The sequence below is a fragment of the Miniopterus schreibersii genome, assembly GCF_964146895.1.
Source record: "Miniopterus schreibersii genome assembly, chromosome: 15".
NCBI classification, from domain to species: Eukaryota; Metazoa; Chordata; class Mammalia; order Chiroptera; family Miniopteridae; genus Miniopterus; species Miniopterus schreibersii.
In genome coordinates this window covers 36665217-36679990 of record NC_138115.1, presented here as the reverse complement: position 1 = coordinate 36679990, position 14774 = coordinate 36665217, and the positions used below count along the sequence as shown (strand labels likewise).

Below are 14774 nucleotides of genomic sequence, written 5' to 3'. Positions count from 1 at the left end.
TTTATTGTACTTTGATTTTTTTAAAGCTTGCTTTATTTGGGTCTTTCATCTGTGGAAAAATATTAGTGGATGCTGTACTGTACTTTGAAGTATTTGAACTTTTATGAACACATTTTTTTTCCATCTCGAGAAGTACCTTTTCTATTCTGCAGCACCAGCTGTTAGGCTGGCTTCTGTTAGCGATAATGTAAATCTCTCCCATCCAGAGTGGTGCTTTTCTCTCTGCTTATTGTAATGTTACATTACAACCTTCTGTATTCATAAATATTTTACATCCAAGAACCTGAAAGGTTGAAGCGTAAATATAATTTAACCTCTTGGATGAGGAATGTTTAAATTTGGCAATTCACTGCTAATAGTTGCAACTATTCCTAATCTTTGATTTCTAATAAAAGCTCAGGAATTTTGTAGACTTAGATTTTATTTATTTATTTTTCTAGCACAGGAAAATGAATAGCATCCCCTAGGTATTACCTCATTTTTTTTTTTTTTGTCTGTAAGATTTTTAAAAATCTTAGCTTTTGGTGAGGAGAAAAAAACCTGGATCATGTATTTATTCACCTTGTACCATAAACTGTTAATAACTGGATACACATTGCTGTAAAGTGAGATAAAGTGCACGGCTTCATGAAGATTTCAATCTAGTGGAGGAAACAGACATTTAACAAGTAAACACATAAATGAGCGTATAATTACAAATTACAGTAAGTGCTATGAAGGAAAACATATGGGCTCCATGGGAAAGTTGTGGGGGTACCAATTCAGATTGATTACCTCACAGAGCAGGGCTGGTTACAATGAGGAAATTTAGGGTATTGGTAAACATTTTCGAAGACCCATGCTGATATAGCCCCCAAAACTGTACATCTTGAGTAGGTTCTACTTTTCAAAACAAAAACATACTCATAGAAACAGAGACCAAAGGGATGGTTAAAAGAAGGAAGGGGGTGAGGGTTGGGGAAGCAGGTGAAAAGGGGGAAGGGAATCTCGTCAATAACAATGTGATAAGTTTACACGATGACAGATGATTAGTAGAATTAGTGGCGTGATCACACTTTAAGGTATAAAGTGCAATCAATATATTTTACACCTGCAATGTATATTAATTATTAAAATAACAAATAATTATTAATTAATAACAATTGTAACATAATAAGCAGAGAGAAAAGCACTGCCCTGGATCAATTATTAACAATTGATCAGATTAATCAAATAGTAATTACTATTATTTATTAATTATTAATATAACCAGTATAAGCTGTATGCCAACTAAACTTAATATAAAAATAAATTTAAAAAAATTTTGAAGTTCTAGTTTTACAAAGCTTGAGCACTTTTAACCTCATTAGGCTAAATGACCAAAATAAGGCTTTATGTGTGTTGTTCAAAAGTCTCCTTCACATCTCCTCTCTCCCACCTCTGTGCCACTCTTCCTGTCTCTCATCTCCCCCCAGACAAGATCCCTCTCCTGCCACGTTGTTAGTGAAGTGCCAGCCTTCTAGTTACCCACACGTGAAGCTCTGGAATGGCCTTGGACCTCTCCCTTAGTCTCGCCCTCCCTCTCTGATCTCTTCATCTGACTTACCTGGTCATTTGTCTCTCTTCATGTTCCTGCCCTGCTCCAGTCACTCTGCACCTTTTCACAAACTAGCCCTTCAGCGTGGCTCCCATCTGTCAGTTCTCGGCCCCAGAACCTCCAGTGGTGCTCTTTCTCTCGCAGTTTAGACTAAACACCTCAAAGTCAATCTTCAAGATGTTTTAGAACTGACTCTGCTCAAATAAACCAAACTCTGTTTATTCTATGTTTTGAAAAATGTGAAAACATCACATGCTGTGGGCTCCTGGGACACTTATTTGCCAAAGGCCAGCAAGAGAAGATACTGCTATGAGGTGTGCCCTACTGAAAACAAGGTGGCTTAGACTCAGGTCCAGTATCGGGTCAGTCTACTTTAACTTTGCTCTCCTCGGGCTGGTCTTTTAGAGAAACCAAGTCCGCCCATATAGTCTCTGTTCTGTGTGCTAAGAAAAGATCACTTCCAAACAGGCAAGCAACTTTCAGCCTGTCCAAGAAAGTAGACTTATAGGAAATTATATTTGGTGAAAAAACTCTAAAGTGTACAGTTCTGAAATGAACTATAAGAAGACAGCATTGAAAGCACCAATAGATGTTAAAACTGTGTCACATGACCTGCCCCCCAATGTTCAAAGCCACACATGAACTTTGTGACCACAGTGAATTACTTCGAGTCCTTGCCCTTCATCTTTTGGGGTAATATCTAACCCTGTGGTTATTTTGAGGTATAAATGAGTTAATAAAACACTTAGAAAATGCATGTTGCTTAGTAAGTGCTATGTGTTTGTTATATAAAATAAACGAATCAGTGTTTTATTGATAGGGTATTCTCATGAAGATTATTTTAAGGCATGTGTAGGACTGAAAATTGACTTGTTAATCACTAATATCAACAGTATAAAGTTTTCATGATCAGAGGACAAATACTCCTCCACTGTCTTCTCCTTCTGTACAATTTATTACTAGATAATTGCACATTTAACTCAATAAATCATCTATGAAGGGAACTTATTAGATAAATCAGGTAAATTAATTGTTGTGTAGTTTTAAGGAGTATCCTCCATAGTAACAATACAACTAAAATCAAACAATGTTCCAAATACTGTGGGATAGTGGAGTAAAAACAGTTTTTTCTTAGTTTCTTATTTATGTCACTTAAGTCGTAGCTAATATTTGTAAAATCAGTCCTCTAGGTTTAAGTGGAGATGAGAATTATGTGGTAAATAAAAAGTGGAAGAACAATGTGAAAAACCAAATTAATTATATTTAACAGATTGTTTACTCAGTTGTTTGCAAAACAAGTTCATCTGTTAGTACAGTCAAGCTGCCAGCCAAAGCAGCCTTCCCTGGGGCTGAAATTGTTTAATTATCCCGTAACTGGAGCAGTTGGGTCCAAAATTCTAAACTCTTTTATATCACTAGGACTTGCTGTGTTATCAACTTGTAGCCACATTTTGATTGTTAATATATTTTAATGTCTCTATGATGTAGTCAATATCTAGTTTGAGTCTTAGAAGTTACATCGACTTTTTTGCATATATAATTGTAAGAAGAGGTCATCTGGTTAAAAGCCAAGATCTCCATTACAAGTCTCAGAATAAATAATTGATGATGGATGCTAGTAATTTAAAAAGCAGCAACACAGATTTCCTTGGAATTCAGATACTCTATTAACAGTTATTTCTAGCAAACTCTTCTGATGTGTAAGGGATACACAGAGCGTAGAGCATATTTCAGCCAAATATAGCCCCTGGCATTTCAAGTTCTGTAGACTTCCCTCACTCTAAATGTGTTTCCATCCAAAAAGAGAAATAGAATGCAACAACACTTTTCAGATGGTTTCCAAAATAAGATTCAACAAAACTGGTAATATTTGCTTCTCAGAACTAAGGAAAAAAATTATAGTATATATTGAGTATTGCTTTTTTTCCCTTGTCTGAAATACTCAGGTTTATTAAATACTGAAAAACAGACTTCTCATTAAATTTTTTTTGAACACTTTTTTCCTTCCAAAATTAGTTTTATTATTACCAATGAGTTACTACTTAAATAATAATAACTAGTTAATTCAGAGACAATAATGTACCAGTCCACTTTGTTAGTAACTTGTATACATGGTCTCATTCAAAATTCCTGGAAATCCTATGATCTAAGAAGAATCAAAGTTAACTCCTTTTTGGATTTGAGGAAACAGAGGCTAAGAACGTTCATGTATCATAGAAATGTACACATGCAATTTATATAATCTTATTAACCAATGTCACCCAAATAAATTTAATAATAAAAAAAGAAAGTTTAAGTGCTATATTTAAGAGACCAGGAGATATGAAAATTGTCTGTAGGCTTCTTTAAAGTGACCTGAAAATATTTTGACTTTCTCAATAAGATTTAATTTATATAAAGACTCACTGGTAGAGTCATGGAGATAGGACCCATTTATTGGTATTTGCCATGGTACACCGAAATTAATGATGGTTTTCCCCCTTCTCCCAAATAAGTAACTTAAATTTTTGTTTCCTGAGTCAGTGCTTAATACCAGTAGGTTAGGCCCAGCATATACAAAACAGATCCAACAGCTTTAGTCCTGAGATACTAAATAATTACAGCTATGAAGCCTTGGCTTTTTTGTAAATGGATAAAAATTCTGTATATTAATATCTTTTTTAATCACTACCATCAATCCCATTATATATTTATAAACCAGCTCACAGTTACATAATTTCAAATGTACTATGAATTAAAGCATGTATGCTAAATAGCAAGATCTAAACATCGGAGAAATTCCTTTTGGGGACAGAGAAACAAAAGAAGCTGTGATGAACCCATGTTTTAGGTCTCATATCCAGAGAGGATTAAAGCGTGGAGGGAATGGAGGGAAAGCAACATAAAATGTTCTTTGGAAGCAAGGAATTGATACAAGCATATTTTATTGGCTTTTTAAATATATAAGTCCCCAAGTTGAGGCAGGTGTCAATATTGGAAGAGACTGTCAGCAGCACATGGGGAAATGGTACACAGGAATCAGTCCAGGGCTGCAAAATTCAGAGTTTCCCTCTATTTCCCTTGGGCTCACACCACCATCTCCTTAGGGGGAGCCTGCCCAGCCCAGTTTGGAAAACGCCATGTATCTGCGTTAGTCCTGTGACCTTCTGTCTCTATAGCCAATTTCACTAAATACTTCAAGATAGGTCTGGGTAACAACCCATAAGTAATTATTATTGCCATAGCTGATATAAAACAAAAATCCTAATCATGGCCATGAAAAAGAGTAAGCATGGTTGTAAAATTGTTTTATATGCTGTTACTCTGTGGTGTTTCCTAGTGCCAATATGACGATGTGTCTGGCTTTTTAGAGTTGTTTACCTATTCTGTTTGAGAAACCAGAAAGTCAAGAAATAAGGTGGGTGGCTTTCTATTCCAGCATGTTCTTTCAAGCTGCTTAACTTTCTCAAGGAAAGAGTAATCCTGGCACCAGCTCAATTGACTGTTAAAGCTGATGGTTCCCCACCTAATCAGCCACATAGAATAACTGCACTCCAGATACTTGTCAAGGATTATAACCTCAAACTCACTGATATTCAATATTTAATCAAAAGCTGGGTAGACAGATATAATACTTATGGCAGATAGCCTGAAGGAGATGCCCATCACTTAAATGTAAAAAATCTATCCCTATATTAAGTCACTGAGTGCTGTATTGTATACTGAAAACTGGCTTTCACTTAATTTTATTTTCACAGTTTTTTCATAGGTCTAGATTTAAGAACATTAACAAAGCAGCTAAGTATGGTGTTTATTATAAGGATGGCATTCAGAGTATTGTTTTCTCTATCAAAAAGGGCCTGTCCTCTTTTATTTGCCTTGATTAACTTACATTTTTTAAACAACTTTATTGAGGTATGATTTACAAACCATAAAATACACCCTAGTAAGTATACAATTCAGTCACGTTTAGTACATTTACAGAATTGTGCAAGCATCACCACAATACAGTTTGAGCATTTCCATCACCTCCAAGTATCACACATGTCTGTTGCAGTCAAGTCCTGCTCTCACTCCCAGGCCCTGACAATCATTAATCTGTTTTCTGTCTCTCTAGATTTTCATATAAATGAAGTCATGCAATGTGTGTGCCTCTAGATCTGGCATCTTTCATAATGTTGGGGGGTTCATTCATGTTGTAGTATGTTCCTATTTATTGCTGAGTCAGATTCCACTGTATGGATAAAATAAAAATATCCATTCACCAATTGATGGAAATGTTGGATTGTTCCAACTTTTTGTTATATTATAAACATCTGCATACATATCTTTATGTGGACATATGTTTTTCATTTCTCTTAGCTAGATGCCTAGAATGGAACTCCTGGGTCATCTGATAAGTTTAGTGTTTAAAGTTGCCAAATTGTTTTCTGAAGTGACTATTTGATTTTACATTCCCACTAGCTATACATGAGGGTTCTAGTGTCTTTCCAACCTCTCCAACACTTTACTGTCCTTTTTTATTACAGCTCTTCTATTGGGTGAAAATTCATATCTCACTGTAATTTTTAAAAATGTATCTTTATTGTTGAAAGTATTACAGGTGTCTCATTTTTTCCCTCCATTGACCCCCTCAACCTCCCTCCCACTCCCTCCCCAGGCCTTCCCTCCACTATTGTCTGTGTCCATGGGTTATGCATATATGCATATAACTTCTTTGATTAATCTCTTCCCATCCTCCACCCCCCTTCCCTCTTCCCTCTGAAATATGATCATCTGTTGCATGCTTCAATGTCTCTGGGTCTATTTTGTTTGTCAGTTTCTTTTATTCATTAGCTTCTTCTTAAAGAAGACCCTTCAACATTTCCTGTAGTGCTGGTCTGGTGGTGATGAACTCCTTTAGCTTTTTCTTATCTGTGAAGCTCTTTATCTGACCTTCAGTTCTAAATGATAGCTTTGCTGGGTAGAGCAGTCTTGGTTGCAGTTCCATGTTTTTCATCACTTTGAATATTTCTTGCCACTCCCTTCTGGCCCGCAAGGCTTCTGTTGAGAAATCAGCTGACAGTCATATGGGAGCTCCCTTGTTATGCACCAGTGATGCACCACATATTGACATTTTGGTGAATGATGAACCTCATATAAGATGGTGATCCTATAAGATTATAAAGCTACAGTAACCTAAGTTTAATTTATAAAGAAAAATGTTTTATAAATTTAGTGTAATCTAAATTTATAGGTGGCTAACTGCTTTTCTCTTGTAGCTTTTAAGATTCTCTCTTTGTCTTTAACCTTTGGCATTTTAACTTTGCATTTCTCTAATTACTAATGATGTTGATCATTCCTCATGTGCTTATTAATTAGCAGTTTTTATATCTTCATTTGATGTGCGGATCTTTTGCCCCTTTTTAAAATGGGTTATCTTTTTATAATTCAGTTGTAAAAGTTTTGATTTTTAATCCTCACCTGAGAATATGTTTTGTTTGTTTGAGTTTCAGAGAGAGAGGAAGGGAGAGGGAGAGAGAGAAACATCTATGTGAGAGAGAAAAATTGATTGGGTGCCTTCTGTATGCTCCCTGGGAATCAAACCTGTGACCCTTGGGTGCACAGGATGATGCTCCAACCAACTGAGCCACACAGGCTAGGGCTGTAAAAATTCTTTCCATATTTTGGATACAAATCTTTTATGAAATATAATTTGTGTATATTTTCTCCCATTCTGTGTCTTGGCTTTTCACTGTCTTAGTGTGGTCTTTAAAGCACAAATGTTTTATATTTTGATGAAGTCAAAATTGTAATTTTTTTAATGGATTGTGCTTCTGGTTGTCATATCCAAGAAATTGTTGCCTAGCCAAAAGTCCTGAATATTTTCTCCCACATTTTCTCTCATATGTTTTATAGTTTACTTCTTACATTTAAGCCTATAATAAATTTTGAGTTATTTTTTGTGTATGTGGTGTGAAGTAAGGCTTGAAATTTATGTCTTGCATATGGGTATCTAATTTTCCTAGCACAATTTTTTGGAAAGATTGTCCTTGGTCACACTGAATTGCCTTTGCATCGCTGCCAAAAATCAATTGGCTACAAATGTAAGGATTAATTTCTGGTCTCAGTTCTGTCCATTGCCTCTTCTTATGCCAGTATCACACTGTCTGTATTAACAAAGCTAATCTCAAGGTTCCTTCAGCATCTATCAGACTTTAATATTCAGGTGCATTGTGCAGTCTCTAAGAGTGTAGATGGGTGTGGAAAAAAATAGTTTCCAAACTTCTTTGAGCAAGCTACTCCCACCTCACCATACTGCTTTATTTTTTTTCCTTGAGAACTTTTTTTTTTAGGTATAATTTACATATAATGAATGAAATGAATCTTAAATGCAAATGCCTACATCCATGTAGCCCACAGTGGTAGCAAGATAAAGATTATTCATCCTAGAAGGCTGGCAGAACCTTAGGGTCATCTTATTGGCCATATGGTAAGCCCAGTGCCACTGGAGTCAGATAATATTCTGGTGTAAATCTGATACTGCCGACTCTCATAATCTCCAAGGAAATAATTCCTCTCAACCATATTGTGTAATTTATCACTTATAGCTATATGAGGTAAGGGGAAGGTAGAGTTTTTTTCTCTCTCTTTACTGAGAGGAGAAACCACTGGACCTGAGGACTTTGAGGTGATTCCTTGACATTTGGGTTAAGAAGAAATGAGAGATCATTATAGTATCTTCAGTGAAGCCCACTATGTATTCTTCCATAGTTTGCTGAGAACTTCAAGTGCTCTTTACTAAAAGAATGCCATGGCATCAGAGGCTTAAGGCACCTGGAATAACAGAGTACCTGTAATCTTGGGATCTAATAATAAACAATGCAATCAGACTAACTTTCGATAATTGTCCAGTCTTTCTCAAGGGCCAAAATGCAGATTAAGGACCATCTGTCAGAGCCCAACTAATTCCTTTTACTTTTTGTACCATGGGAAATATATATAGAAAAGTAGGATGATTTAATATTTGTGTATTGTGTTATGTAGGGGATCTAATAATGTTTTCCTAGATGAATTATCAACTAGGTCTGTATAAAGCGCTAATGAACATAACTATATTTCTGGGCTCTCTATCCTGCTCCAAAACTATTAATCTCTGTTTTACTAATATAAATACCATGTACTCTAAATTACTGTAACTTTATAGTAATTCTTGTTATCTGATAGGGCAAGTCTTTTCATTCATTTTCAAAATTGTCTTGACTGTTTCTTGCCCTTTTCTCTCCCATACAAATTTTGCCATCATCTCAAACATCACAGAATACTTTTTGAGATTTAGATTGATATTAAAATAAATTTATATTTTAATTTTGAGGAAATCAATAATTTATAACATAGATTGCCCTTGATTTGTTGAGGTTGTCTTTGATGTCTTTTAATACAGTTTTCTCATATTTTCTTTGGGCTCCCATTTATCAGCATGTACTCCTCCCCTCATGAGAAAATGTTAATAATGTCCAGGGCTGACTGCCACCATCTGATATTCCTTTCCCAGAATAGCTACGTGTAACACAAAAGTGAGACTAGGACGGATAGGATGTGTTAGATATGAACAGATTTTATATATGTTAAGCTCTCCAACTCATCTCTGACCAATTGTTTACTCTACGCAGATTAAAATTGTGAAAGAAAAATTGTTATGATCTAGATTTTATTTCGATTTTGAATATTTGAATTTTATTTTGAATGAACATACTCTGTTTTTGAAAATTTGCAGGTGATCACGTCATACACTCTTACCTCTTCATGCTTTTATTCTAGCTCTACCCTCTTGTGTGAACGCCTCTCTCCCCTTCTCTAATTTATGGTAAACTACTTATCACTGTCGTCACAGCTCAGTTATTTCCTTCTCTGCAAAGCCTTCACCATATGTAGATGCAGTGTCAGCCCCTGAAGGTCCAATGTTTTACAAGGCTGTGTATTTCATTCTCTCATGAAAAGTGGCAATATCAGTAACGACAATAATTTTCACTTATTGAATGTTTACCGCCTGCCAGAATTTGTGCTGAACTCTTTACACAAGAATATCATTTAACCCCCACCAGCACCATGGGTTACGTACAGTTATAATTTTCATTTTACATATTTAACCACTGACTTAAGCAAATTAATTCTCCCCACGTTACACAGCTAGTCAATAGAGGAAGAGGCCTTGAATGGCCAAGTCCAGCTACCAGGGAATGATAAAACAGTTTTCAAAGTGCATTAGAATTGTAATCGTCTGTCTGCAGCTGGAATGTCAAAATCTTTGGTGACTGCCAGCACATACAGCCATGCACCACATATTGACATTTTGGTGAATGACAAACCTCATAGAGGATGGTGATCCTATAAGGTTATAAAGTTACAGTAACCTAAGTTTAATTTATAATTTATAAAGAAAAATGTTTTATAAATTTAGTGTAACGTAAGTGTACAGTGTTTATAAAGTTTGCAGTAGTGTGCAGTGATGCCCAAGGCCTTCACATTTACTCACCACTCACTCACTATCTCACCCACAGCGACTTCCAGTCCTGCAAGCTCTGCCAAGGTAAGTGCCCTACACAGGTGTACCATTTTTTATCTTTTCTACTGTATTTTTAGATAAGTTTCATTACACAAATACTAACCATTATGTTACAGTTGCCTACAGTGTTCAGTAGAGTAAGATGCTGTATAGGTTTGTAGCTTAGGAGCAATAGGCTATACCCCATAGCCTAGGTGTGGAGTAGGCTATATATACCATCTAGGTTTGTGAACTTCATGATGTTCACATGATAAAATTGCCTGGTAACACATTTTCTAAAGCATATCCCCTTAATAAACCAACACATGGCTGTAAATGACACCTTTGACCTCTTAGGGCCAAGCTTGGTTCCTCATGCATGGTTGACCATAATACATCCTTGTTGCTTAATGAATAAGTGAGAAGTAAATTCTGATATTCTTCTTCAACATTTTCTAAGTCCCTCAGCGATTTTATAATAAAACTATTACAGGCAAGATACAAAGGACAACTATTCAAACAAATGTTATTAGAGAAGACCAAGTTCCTGGTACTATTTAATACATTATGAAACCATCTGATAGCAAGTGAAGAGATTTTAAATTAAGGCTGTCTTCATTTAATAGGAATAGGAAGGATTTGAATATTTTCTCTTACATGGTGGGATCTAGGGCAAGCATTTGAAAGAACCTTGGAGCTAATAAATAACAAAGGCTGAGCCTGGAGATAAAGACACTGATTAACATGACAGGATCTCCAATGTCAAGAAGTCATTTCAAGCTGCCAATTTAACTGAAATGATTAAATATTAAAAGGAGGTAAAAGAATTTAAACACAGCACCTTCAGCCAACAAAGAGATAAATACAATAGAGTTTAGAATGTGAAACAATACTGGAATAAAGAGGAAGAGAGGAACAATGTTAAAATGAATCGTTTTTTAATCCACAGACCATGTAATCCCCTGTTATCATTTTACTTTTTATACCAGATATACTGATCACTGAAACTGTTGACATTAGTGTCAAAATGACAGTTATGAATGTTTACATACATTCTCCAATTTGAGGAATAAAAGCACTTATGTTGTTCAGGCCAACCACCTACAATTTTCTGAAATATCAAGGAAGCCAATTTTAGAATTACAAACTCCAGTGAAAAAGTCATGGGTTCTGCATGCTGTGTTCTTGAAGCAGAGATCCAAAATAACAACAACAACAACAACAACAACAATAATAATGTCTTTCAGTACTCAAATACCAAACATGAGGCAATAAGTTGTGATAGACCTATACAAAATAATTCATATGCACTCATAGAAATTGCTTTTGGATCAAATGCTTCATTACTTGAAAAGACTAACAGCAAAGTATTAAAATTAAAAATAAATTTACAAAGCAGTATACATGCTACACTGGAAAAAATTTGTGCCGAAGGACATGCAACTGACTTATGTAAGCATATTGTCAGTGGTTAAAATTAGTACTTTTGAGTATAGGAATGCATGTCACTTTGTTGTTATTTTGGCTTATTCTGTTCTCTAAAGTCTGTAATAGGTTTAACTTGTATAAGGTCACATTTTAAATATAAATTTACAATTAAAAATATGCATCAGAAGCAGCCAAGTAGAAAATCAACCCACTAGAAAATCAACTAAATAATGTGGAAGGTCAGCTTGAGGAAGTAACAAAAAATAAAATCAGAAAGCAGATCCAAATACTGTGAGAAAGTGTACAGAATATCCATTACTTAAATTAATAATACATATCCAGGAAGCATATCACTTTCCAGTGTTGCAATTTTCTTTATTTTTTTATTATAAATGTTAAGTTTTATTGCTTTCTGGTAGCGGAACATGGCCTATATAGAGTTTTTACCTTTTGATATATGTACATTAAGCTTTCGATGTAGCCTAGTATATACCTTCAGTATTCATGAACATTCAGAAAGAATCGTTTCTGATATTAAAGCAAGAAATGTGAAATCCATCTATCAAAGCAAAGTCTATTCACTTGGTTGTTATTGGTCATCTTTCCTGGTTTTAAGATGGGATTTCATGGAACCAGTTTAGCTTTGAAGCTGCCACTGGCCGTTTTAGTAGGAGCCGCAGCCATGGTAGGCTCAGCAGGAAACCCTCATTTCTGAGTCTTGTCTTGACGTGTATGGCGAAACTCACACACGAGGGACAAAAGTTTTCCAGTTTCCCCGTGTGGCCTGAGTTCCATAAAAGGCGTGGGACGTACAGGGTATCTTTGCTTTCTGCCTACTTTCTAAATAAGTCCCTGACTCCCAGCCTCCCTTTGATATTGTCCCTTCTACATCTCTCGTCGCTGACCCCTGTTGTTTGCTTATTGGGATCCACACCACTTTGGTGGTTTCTCTTGTTTTCATTTTTTTGGCAGGGAGGGAAGTAGTTTCATATTTTTTTGAGTGCACTGGTTGCTTTCCTGGAACCACTCATATAAACCATCTAAACAGAAAATATTTAGCAATTCTTACTTATTCACTTTACCCTATAACAGGAAAATAATAATTAAGAACGCAGAAGAATAAAAATGAAAGAGATGCACTTACATTAAAAAGAAGCATCGTAGCATTTCTAAAGTCACACAATGCCGTTGGAGGGTTAATGCTTACAATTCTCTTCGCATTGTCATGAACTAGCAAATACCTGCAACAATAATAATACAAATCTTAAAAAAAAAAAAAAAGGAAAAATAAACCTCAGCCCAAGGTGTCTTTCGGCAAATGAAAAGCAGTGTCAGCAGTTCTCCAGTGGGTTGAATTTTAATGAACTGTACGCCCTTTCTCTGGGATGCAGAAAGTATATGTCTTATTCCCAGATAAGCACAGCACTGCCACGGCATGCCACCCAGTGTTCCCGGGTAGTGAGAAAAATACGCCATATAAATGGAATAGAGAGAGATATGCAGGATGTTAAGAGACACGCAGTTCTCTTAATTGTGTTTAGTAATTCTTAAAGTGGTTTTTATACTCTGGCTTTCATTCAGTATGGTTCTGGTGACGCACATGACCCGTGCCTCCTACTTCTCCCCTTGCTCGTGGTATGTGCACACACACTAATTGTTGATATATTTTTATTGAAATTTTTTGCCATTATTTTTTATGTCAAAAGCTGTCTGCAGAACATCAAGGTAATTTGTCAGAATATTGTTAGATTTGATCTGAACTCTTCATAAAGAAAGACTTTATAGTTTAGATGACAAAACTGCTTTTTAATACAAATGAGCCACAGGGCATTTAATATATTTTAAATACTTTTTCTGTTGTTTTAAAGGTGCTATATATTCATATTTTTATATTTCCTTTCCTTTTTGGCAATATACACAGTATTTGTTTTTATTGTAACTTCCAACACAATGGAATGGTGCAATGTAAATAGATGCCTTTCATCATAACTTTCTGTTTCTGGAAATGATCATAATTTAAATAATTATGAATCTTGACTTCATGCCAATTAAACTTTCTCATCTAAGGCCTGAATTTTAATGAGGTATTTGAATGAGTTTTCATTGATATGATCTTTTGGTAGGGACACAATCAAATGAGAAAAGGTTTAATCTCCTATTTTCATTTCTTCAATATTTGAAAAAGACAGATAAGACACGCCTCCCCCCAAAAAAGGTAAAATAGAAGCCCTGAAAAAAAAATCCGTTGAGGCTGAATAGTTTAAGGACATTCAAAGATCATTTACTTGGTAACACTTGAAGTCGGTGTGGTTTATCTCAAAGGAAAGGAAGCCTTAAACCTGCCCCCTTCAGGAAAATCAAGAGACACAATGGCCCAGTTTTGTCATGCTTGAATTAGTCAGCTAGTTTTAGAGAACCTGTCCACCAAAATTCTGGAGCTGACTTCATTTAAAAAAAAAAAAAGGTGATTTAAAATGCTTCCAGTGTTGAACCGCAGGCTACATGTGTCTCCCTGTGAATGGCCAAGCCCAGCCCCCGGACGAAGAGGATTTTATTAACTGAATGCCTAGCAGCTGCCTCACAGGCGTGAGCCTAGATCAACCAAACAAGCTGCAAATCTGTGCACCCTGCGTGAAAGGCCACATAATATAAGCTGATTACTTTAGGGCACATTAATGTGGTTGTGAATAAAAATAACTAACCAACAAATCCTTGCCTAATTTTAACAACTACTGATGAGGAAATCTAGACAGATGGCTCATTATGAGGAATGGGTTCATGATGAATTCGCATCGTGATCAAAGGCTGGGAGGATGGCCTCAGAGTGAGTGGTAGGGGACCTGGGATTACTAATCCCCACCAAGGAAAAGTTCTCATCTCTCTTAGGAAGCCAAGCATTTGATACTTTCACCCCAAATTGTATGAACAAAAGGAACAGCAAATGACTTTTGATACACAGTTTCATAAAGACAAGGCTTTTAATATAGAAGCTTCCCCAAAACAAACAGAATGATCTGAATACCTGTTTATAGAAGTACACCTTTTCTATTGGAATAGTAAAAGTCATCACTGTGAGGATGGTAATGACACAAGGAATGTAATAGTCATTTAGCAAATGCTTTTGAATGAATTAGCAATACAAATCTCAGAAATTCATGTAGGTAGTCTCCTTCCGACATCAAATTTGGGAAATGAAATGTGCTGAATTTTTCTTTTAATTGATTATTTCACACAGCAGCAGATATATAACCCGAGGAAATAGTTTTA

The 14774-nt window shown here is 35.7% G+C and overlaps 1 protein-coding gene across 1 annotated transcript in view; it reads left to right on the top strand.

Moving 5' to 3' along the window:
* ZNF385D (zinc finger protein 385D) overlaps positions 1 to 14774 on the top strand; it is a 463164-nt gene that overhangs the window by 88038 nt on the left and 360352 nt on the right. The gene's annotated exons all lie outside the window — the stretch shown is intronic.